Source organism: Macaca nemestrina, chromosome 4 (genome assembly GCF_043159975.1).
Source record: "Macaca nemestrina isolate mMacNem1 chromosome 4, mMacNem.hap1, whole genome shotgun sequence".
Lineage (NCBI taxonomy): Eukaryota > Metazoa > Chordata > Mammalia > Primates > Cercopithecidae > Macaca > Macaca nemestrina.
Window position 1 is genome coordinate 95,615,043 of NC_092128.1, and position 9,261 is coordinate 95,624,303.

The 9,261-nt window shown below is 46.8% G+C and overlaps 1 protein-coding gene across 6 annotated transcripts in view; it reads right to left on the minus strand.

The window, feature by feature from the left end:
* Window positions 1-6,647, minus strand: part of LOC105475709 (oxysterol binding protein like 3) — a 185,908-nt gene extending 179,261 nt beyond the window's left edge. For 3 of the 6 annotated variants that reach the window (XM_011731195.3, XM_011731196.2, XM_011731192.3), the window contains exon 1: window positions 6,343-6,628. The gene's annotated coding sequence lies outside the window, so the exon portion shown is untranslated. Of the gene's footprint in view, window positions 1-6,342 lie in introns of all 6 variants that reach the window. The other 3 variants (XM_011731201.2, XM_011731197.3, XM_011731191.2) reach the window with 2 other exon arrangements.
* Window positions 6,648-9,261: the final 2,614 nt, after the last annotated feature.

A 9,261-nucleotide genomic window follows, 5' to 3' on the forward strand; every position in this document is an offset into this window, starting at 1 on the left:
CTGAAATGTAATAGGAGCCATAGATGTAATTTTAATTTCTTAAGTAGACCAAGAGTAAAAGAAAACAAGTTAAATTACACATTATTACAATATATTCAAAATATTATTTCAACATGTGATGTTTAAAAATTGAGGTATTTTTACTTTATTTTTCATACTAAGTCTTTGAAATTCAGTGTGTGTGTTATACTTACAGCACTTCTCAGTAAGGACTAGCCACATTTTAAAGGCTGAATAGCCACATGCGACCAATGGCTGCTCAGCAGACACCACAGATAGAGAATTCATCACCCAGCCTCAACTGATCTGATATCAGCTCACGGACAGCCTTGCTTCCTCCGTACTCCCCCTCCTCACCCCCAGATTATTTCAAAGCAAATCCTAAAAACTGTAGCATTGCAGCCATGTTCAAAGTTCCTTGACTCTTTTTAACAGTTGGTTTGTTCAAATCAGTATCTAAAAAATCAACTATGGGGACCTCTTTTTAAAGACGAGACGTTCTGCTGACTGCAACATAATAGGAGTTACACTTTTAGTAAAATGCTGCAGTCATTTGAATGTTTATTACGCATCTATCTTGTGCCAGGTTCTGTTCTAGCTCCACGATAAAATAGCGAACAGGGCTCGAAGGAACTTCTGGACTACACATTAGGGTCGCATTAGAATCAAACTTTTTTTTAGAAATGCCAGTCCCATCAGCTAGCAAACAGATAAATAAAACCATGGTATATACATATAATGGGGTATTACTAGGCAATCAAAAGGAATGAAGTACTGATACACACTACAACAGAAATTAACCTTGAAAACAACATACTAGGTGAAAGGAGCCAGACACAAAAGGCCACATACTATATGACTCCCCTTATATGAAATGTCCGGAATAGGCAAATCCATACAGGCATAAAGTAGATTAGTGGGTGAGGACTGGGGGAATGGACGGGCAGTATGGGGAATGACTGGTAATGGGTGCAAATGTTTTTTAGCGGGTGATAAATGTTTTAAAATGATGGTGATGGTTGCACAACTCTGAATATACTAAAATCCATTAAATGTACCTTTAAACAGATGAACTGTATAATATGTGAATTGTGTCTCAATAGTGAGTGGTGAGCTATGAGTCTAGACAGGGAAGCAGGAGCTGATTCAGAGAGGGCCTTGCAAATCTGCTTTAAAATGTGAAATATTCATTGATCCATAAAATATTCACAAAAATTCCATTTGAATTCCATAACAATTTTAGTACATTTTTATTAACAGCATTACCATAGATATGAAAAAATAGTACATAACATAGGCAAAATATTTATTCTACAGACAATGATTATTATATGTGTGAATTTGAGATCTCCTTGCAATATCTCCTTGGTCCAAAGATGAGAGCAACCAGAACAGGTGCTTTTCATGGATTTAACTAGAAATTCTATTACTTCATCATAAAATGATGATGGCATATTCTATTGCTTCATCATAAAATGATGATGGCATAAAATACTGTGGATCAAAACAAATTAGAAAACTAGAAAACAAAATGTCACATTCCAATTACCTTTTCACAGAATATTCTAACAAAATGCAAGCAAATATAATTAATATTTTTTTCAATTGAATAGTTACTATAGATAGGACACCATGTTTAGTGACATGAGTAATAGAAACCTAAGGAACACACATTCACCCTGCCTTCAAGGCATTTAAAATCTAGTAAAGGAAGCAGTAAGTTTGAATAAATTACTAGCACAGGAGGCAACAGGGTGAGAGGAATAGGGGAAGATAAAAGGTAAGAAGTGCGGAAGGAAGGAAGGAAGGACACCAGCAACATACTTTGTGATCAGAAACTGAACTGGGAAGTTTCTCATATTTTAAAAAAACAAATGCTCTGGGAAATTGGGTTTAGAGAGATTATGCTGACAAAAGTAGTTTATGAGTCCAGCTTTGAAAGACTTAGGTTTTCACACGGAGAGACCAGAGAGCTTTCTAGGCAACAGGAGTGCAGGGACAAAGGCAAAATCCTTTGTTGAGTAATAAAACTCAGACTACCAGTTCACAGGGTTGGGGAATGATGGGATGAGGCCAAAGCTGAGCCCAGTCTGCTGGATCGTGACTTCCGGCTAAGGAATCTATGTGCAAGTAAGTAGAGAAAATAACTTGGGGATTGAGTCTGAGATCCACCATATGTTAGTTGCAAAGCAGTTGTGAACTTAACTTTTCCTAGCCTCATCTGGAGACTGGAGGTATAACAACAATGCCTGCTTTGATGCTGCCCTGAGGAATAAATGCAATAATGCACGTACAGGAACGTATGACAGCACCCAGCACATAAAAGTTCAGCAGCTGTTACAGTAGGTTTCTATTCCTCATGTCACTAAATAGAATTAACAAATAGGAAAATACAGTACTGCTGAGAACTACATTATAAATAAAACTGCATTATCTAGACCCTTATGCGGGGGAAATGTTACACCAGCACCCAAACTGGAATAAAGTAGTAACAGCTGCTGAACTTTTAAGCCACCCAATAATTTTAAGCCACCCAATAATTTTTAACAACATAATTACAGTACTTAAAGAATTTACCTGACCATGAAAACAGAGACAGGATGAAACCCCGTCTCTACTAAAAAAAATACAAAAAATTAGCCGGGCGAGGTGGCGGGCGCCTGTAGTTCCAGCTACTCGGGAGGCTGAGGCAGGAAAATGGCGGAAACCCGGGAGGCGGAGCTTGCAGTGAGCTGAGATCCGGCCACTGCACTCCAGCCTGGGCGACAGAGCGAGACTCTATCTCAAAAAAAAAAAAAAAAAAAGAAAACAGAGACAGGAAAACAGAGGTAGGAAAACCCACCTGTAGACAATGTTAGGACAGAATGCACAAGTCCCTAAGATCCTGAACTAAGATGCTACAAGGCCTCCAGGAAAGGACCAATGTGAGAGACACTGAGACAACAGTTAGGGTGAGCCTGAAGGTGATCTGAACCGTAGTAACTGGAAAAAAAAAAAACAAAAAACAAAAAAATTTCCAGAAGGGGCCAGAAAGCTGATAAATATGTAAATTTAGACAAGAAAGGAATGTGCAGAGAACCATAAACAACTCTCAATTATACATGGAAGACTTTTTCCACCTAACAGTTTCCATCTTCCCTAGTATCCTACACCTCAATCTCTTCCTCAGGCATTCTAGGTTGCAGGGTTCTCCAACCCTTCCTGGAGTACTCTTGAAATAGAATTAACAAATAGGAAAATACAGTACTGCTGAGAACTACATTATAAATAAAACTGCATTATCTAGACCCTTATGCGGGGGAAATGTTACACCAGCACCCAAACTGGAATAAAGTAGAAGAAAGAAGGAATCACTAATTCCTTCCCCATCCCATTTTGCCATGAGCCCTTTAGGTGGTACCCATGCCACTCCTCCCCAACTTTTCACCCTCAGTGTCAGTGCAAGAGTGGAGAGTTGAAATGTAGTTGTTTTACTGAAAGCCTACTGCAGAAGCTTTTGGAATTAGTAGCAGTTTCTAACTCTCCAATCTGCATTAGACAACAGAGGAACTAGCTGGTTTCCCAGCACTTTCTTTAAGAGGTATAAAGCATTACTTCAGAGTTCACTTACCACAGTGAGTAAAACCAATCAGATATCTCTTTAGATTTAGATGAAAGGAGGATTTCCTTTCCTTCTGGATTAAAAGTCCCCGATCTACCAAGCCCACAAACCATAAACGCAACCACAAAAATCAATGGCAGTAAGAGTCTCAAGGATTCTGAAAACAGTACAACTAGACACTTGATATTGGCACCAGAAAGTTTACAGCCCAATCTCAGATGGTTTTAATATTTGTATCATTGGACTCTATCATGAGTTAACATCTAATTAAATAATGGGGCAAGAATTGAAGTCAGACTATTAAAAAATCTAGCTCAGCAATTTATTGGTGACCTTAGGCAAGTTCCTAAACCTCGGTTTCCAATTCTTCACCTGAAAAATGGAGATAACCTCACAATACTGCCCAGCAAGATGGTGAAAATTACAGCTTACCGGCAGGGCACGGTAGCTCACACCTGTAATCCCAGCACTTTGGGAGGCCAAGGCGGGCAGATCACGAGGTCAGGAGATGGAGACCATTCTGGCTAACACAGTGAAACCCTGTCTCTATTAAAAATACAAAAAACTAGCTGGGCGTGGTGGCGGGCGCCTGTAGTCCCAGCTACTCACGAGGCTAAGGCAAGAGAACGGCGTGAACCCGGGAGGCGGAGCTTGCAGTGAGTCGAGATCATGCCACTGTACTCTAGCCAGGGCGACAGAGCAAGACTCCGTCTTAAAAAAAAGAAAGAGAGAAAGAAAGAAAACTACAGCTTATGGCAGCAGCCTGGGAATATGTGGCTTATGATGTAACTATTAGCGATTACTGAAAATATATCTCAATAAGAAAACAGTAAATCTTTTGGCTAAGCCATAGCTTTTGATACAAATAAAGCTAAATGTCTATTAGCTGTAATGGTGGAAACCACATTTTAGTTTATTGGAAGAGGTCCAGCACAATAGAGACAAAATGAGCTGGAATCCTAGTTCTGCCAGGATAACCTTGGCAACACTGGTTAACCTGCTGGACCCTCAATTTCCCATCTGGTTAAATATACCTAGCTAACAGACTTCTGTAAATTTAATTAGGTAATCTACAAAAGTTCCTAGTATTGTTATTTGTTAATTTTCCCAATAGTAAATTAAGGATAAAGATGAAAATCAAAATCAGCTATGAAATCCTCATTCCTCATATTTACAGAGAAGGTTTCATTTATTCATTCTATAAATGTTTATTGCAAACCTACTGTGTGTTCTTGACACAGGGGATCAAGTGATGAACAAGACAGACAAGATCTCTGCGTTCCTGGTACTTACATCCTAATGAGGGAAGAGAGAGAACACAATAATCCAAGGAGACAATTTCAGGGAGAAATGTAAGTTCTATGAGCAACAGCAAACAGGTGACGTGGCTTGGCTAGACGGGAGGGTCACTTAGCTTGGATGCATACAAGCCCAGGCCTGCCTGACCTCCTTTAGCCAGGAGAACCTCACCTTGTATGATACTTGCGGGGTACAGTGTAGATGATGAGAAACCAGGCCTTCGCTTTCACCTATCTGTGGAAGTATCTCTTTTGCAGCTGTAGTTTAAAACATTTCTAAATGCCCTCATCCCAATACTCAAACTCTGAGGGTCAGAGCAACCCCGAAGGGTCTCAAGCACCTCTGCGCAGTACGCAGACACATGGAAACCGACAACTTCACAGTCCCTTCAGCTCCAAGAGTCCCGTCTGAGGAGACTGGTGGCTTGTGAGATGGAGAAGGACAAGCACAAGTGTGCAGGAGGCAGCAAGCAAGTTGCGTTGCCGAAGGAGGGGCGGCGCGCCCCGGCTTAAGAAGTATCTGGACGACCTACGACAGTGCCCATCAGCGACTCCAGAGGCTAGGAACGCTCCCCGGGAAGCTGGGCAGTGCTAAGGGGCTGCCTGGGAGTATCTGGCTTATGATGACAGTACTTAAAGAATTTACCTGACCATGGAATAAACAGAGACAGAGATAGGAAAACCCAACTGCAGACAATGTTCAGAAAGAGTACATTAAGTCCCTAAGACCCTGAACTAAGATTCTGCTGCAGGGCCTCCGGGAAAGGACCAATGTGAAAGACACTGAGATAAGAGTTAGGGTGAGCCTAAAGGTGATCTGACCAGTAGTAATTGGAAAGTCAAAAGAAAAAAAATTCCAGAAGGGGCCAGAAAGCTGATGAATACGTAAATTTAGAAAGGAAAGGAACGTGCCCTGGGCCTCCAGCCCGGCACGGGGGATTTGGGCAAGCCGCGGTTGGGAAGGCGGGCGAGCGGAGCGCCTGCCCCGAGAGCGTTGTCTCAGTCTCACCGGCGCGCCCCATCCCGCGGATGTGGTAAAGCGTCGCGCTCCGCCCAATTAACCAGGCTTCCTGAGCCTCCAGCCCCGGCGCAGAGCCTCCCCGCTGCCCAGGACAGCTCCGCGCGCCGCGTCCTCCCGCACCTGCGCTCCAGCCCCTGCGCTCGGTTCCTCCTGGCGGTCAATCCTCTGAGTCGTCCCTCGAGGGACGGAGCCCTAGGGTGGGTGAGACCCGGGTCCTCCCTCCCCGGGAGCTTCAGCCGGCACCGAGGGCGAGCTCCCAGGCTTCGGTCTGCCCCAGGGCCGGATCCTCCCCGGCCGACACGGGCAGACCCCGGTTCTGCAGAGACCCGCGGCGCCCCCCAAACCGCAGCCCTTCCGAGCCCGCGCCGCCGCCTGGCCCCCCGACACCTCGGCCCCATTTAGGCAGGCGCCCCGCCACTCACCTGAGCGCTGTGCAGCCGGAGACACTCCCTAGTTACCCGGTGCAGGGCTGGGGGGTTAGCGCACAGACCCGGGAGAAGGCGACCCGGGAGAAGGCAACCCGGCTTCTCCGGTCTCCCCGCAACGTGCAGCTGACAGCTCTCGCACCGGCCGCAGGAGTCGGGGGCGGGGATGGCCACTCGCGGACAGACGGGGCCGGAGCCGCGCTGCGCACCGGCCGCGTCGCGCTCTGGTCCCTTCTCCCGGGCCGGCTGGCGGGCGCCACCAGCACGCGGCCAGTTCTGAGTACTTTGCCCAGAACTTCTCGGCGCGCGCCGCCCGGCGATTAGCCAGAGGAGCGGCGCAGGGGCGGGAGCGCAGGGGAGGGGCCTGCGAGGCCCGGGGGCGGGGCCCCGAGGGGGCGGGAGGGCGGCAGAGTGACGCACGTTCCCACCAATCATAAGTCGCCTTTGGGGAAGGAGGTGGGGCGATGCCCTCGGAAGAAGCCCGCGGATTCCATGACGCAGCCGGGGGACTAAGGATCCCGGATTCGGACGGGTTGGGAGGGCGGAGGTAGGCGAGTGCTGCGGCGTGGCACGGAGTGAGGCTCCCGGCGGTCCAGCTCGGTGCCTGCTAGCTGTAGGCGTTCGGTAAATGTTCCTCGAGTGGCTCTTCCTGGCCAGGGAAGGAGGAAGAAGTGAAGGCAGAGTGGGAGGGGCAGGTTTACGAAGAAGGCTCCAGGGGACCCTTGCGTTCGCACAGGCTAGGAGAACTCTACCTCCCGAGGAAGTCAGACTGAGGCAGAGTCGTCGAAAACGGAGGAAATACGTGGGGAGGCAGCACTCTAGGCACGAGATGACAAAGGACAGTATCATTGTGAGACCCGGGGCTCGGAGACCGTGACCCTACCTCCAGAGGCAGCCGTGCAGATACGTGCCGGAGTGATTTTGTTCTCTGCAGTTTATGTGCAAGGGCGTAGGGGGTCGGGAGAGCACCGTCGTTACTATTAAATCTCCCTGAAAGACGGGAAAGTCTACCCGACTTGACTTCCCACTAGCCCAATGGCCTTCTTTGATCCTAGCATGAATGCAAGCAGCTGATGATTTGGGGTCAGTTTGCAGACTGCAAATGTGTCGAGTGCCGCAGGTGGCGGGTGGGAAGGGCGTGAGCATTTACTGAGCACCTAATATGTGCCAGGAGCAGTTGCGAGCTTGCAACTGTGAGAAAGGCGTACCAGGCTCCTGTACTCACGGGTCTTGCATTTTTGTGGAAAGGCAGACAATAAAGAAGAGAATATACATATCCATGCACAAAATAAAAGGCTGACGAACTGTTAGTACTGAGAGGAGAGCCAAGCCCAGCTTTCGAAAGTGGTTTAGTGCGTGATGGCGCGCTCACCCTGAGGGGCCTCTAGGCGAGGGAGACTTTTACCCAGATTCCTGAGCATGGGAAAGGAGCTGCCACACCCAGTCTCGCTAAGAGCGTTCCAGGCGAAGGGAATAGCAAAGACAAGGTATTTAGCCTCCCTGAAGACCCAACTGACCGACCTCACCCAGCTGGGCACCGCGCGTGGCTCGCTGGGCTCGGCGCCTGGCACAAAGGGCTCCACAGTGTTAAATCCCCCTGCCAACCACCACCTGAGGCGCTCGTCGCATTTCCAGTCTCCAAACTGACCCCAATTCAAGGTTTCTGAGACTCTTTCCGGAGCTATTCTGTTCACATTTCATTCACCACGTTCAGATCTCTGCTTTCTGGAACCATCCCCCTCGCGAAATGTCTGGGACTGTCTGTTTCGGATCTGGCAGGCGGCGGGCGAGGGCGGGAGGCGCCAGAGATGCTGCCGAGCAAACCGACTGTCATGCCGCCTGCGTCGGCACACGGAAAAGCTTATTGGAGAAGATTTCAAATCGAATGACTCCGCGGTTCCTAAACAACCTCGCAAAGCTCGACCAGCGCCAGGTGGCTCGATGGGTAGTGGAAGGACGTGTCTGGCAGGCGCGTGGACAGTCCAAGGAGGCACCTTGCCCACGCCCAGCCCCGCCGCCGGAGCAGCTTAGACTGGGTTTTCCCAAACCTCCTTCCATTTTTCTATAATTCCTCTCTGAGAGAGGCTTGCTCTCCCCTCCTCCTGCCAATCCCCTTCCTCGTTCAAGCTATTTCTTTTTCTTTTGCTCTCCACCTTCAGCCTCTCCGCCTGTTTCTTTAGCATTGGTTTTTCTGTAGGAGACCAACCTTCAATCGGAAAGGAAGTTATTTGCATAGGGCTTTGTTGTTTACACTAGCATCCCGTTCTGGGCTTTTTCATTAATGTCTTCCAAATCAAATCATAATAGAGTGTACATTCTCTCTCTTTGTGTGTGTGTGTGTGTGTGTTCTTGAGGCGTTAATTGGACAGGATGAGAGAATTATTCACATTGTGCCTTGTCCCCAAGTAAAGGAGGAATTGTACTGTGGCTTTTCATAGTTTCATTTCCTCTTCTACTCCTAAATAAGCTTCCAGGCTCTCCAGCTCCTAAAATCTAAAGGAAAAAAAAAAAAAAAAGTTGAAACCCACGCAGAGCTAATTATTCTTGAAAAAGCTTGTTAATGTTCTAAAATTAGCTTTCTTCTCAGTCTTATTTTAAAATAACGATTTGAATGTCTAATAAAGATCAGTGGTTCCATATTAAGAGTTCCTAGAGACCCTCTTCTTTGAACTGTTGAACAAATACTTTTTCTCTTTGGAGACACGCCCACCACAGTGGGAATTTTTCACATTTGGCACAATGGTCTTAGCTTCTGAAATCGGTAATAGGTAAGCGGGTACTACCTGAGTTTGCATGTTTTGATAGTAAAGGAAACTGAGGACCTCTAGAATCAGACTACCTCAGTTCCTGTCTTATGATGACCACCTCATTCTGTGATCACCTTTCCTTGTCTGTAAAATGGAGATAATTAAGTAC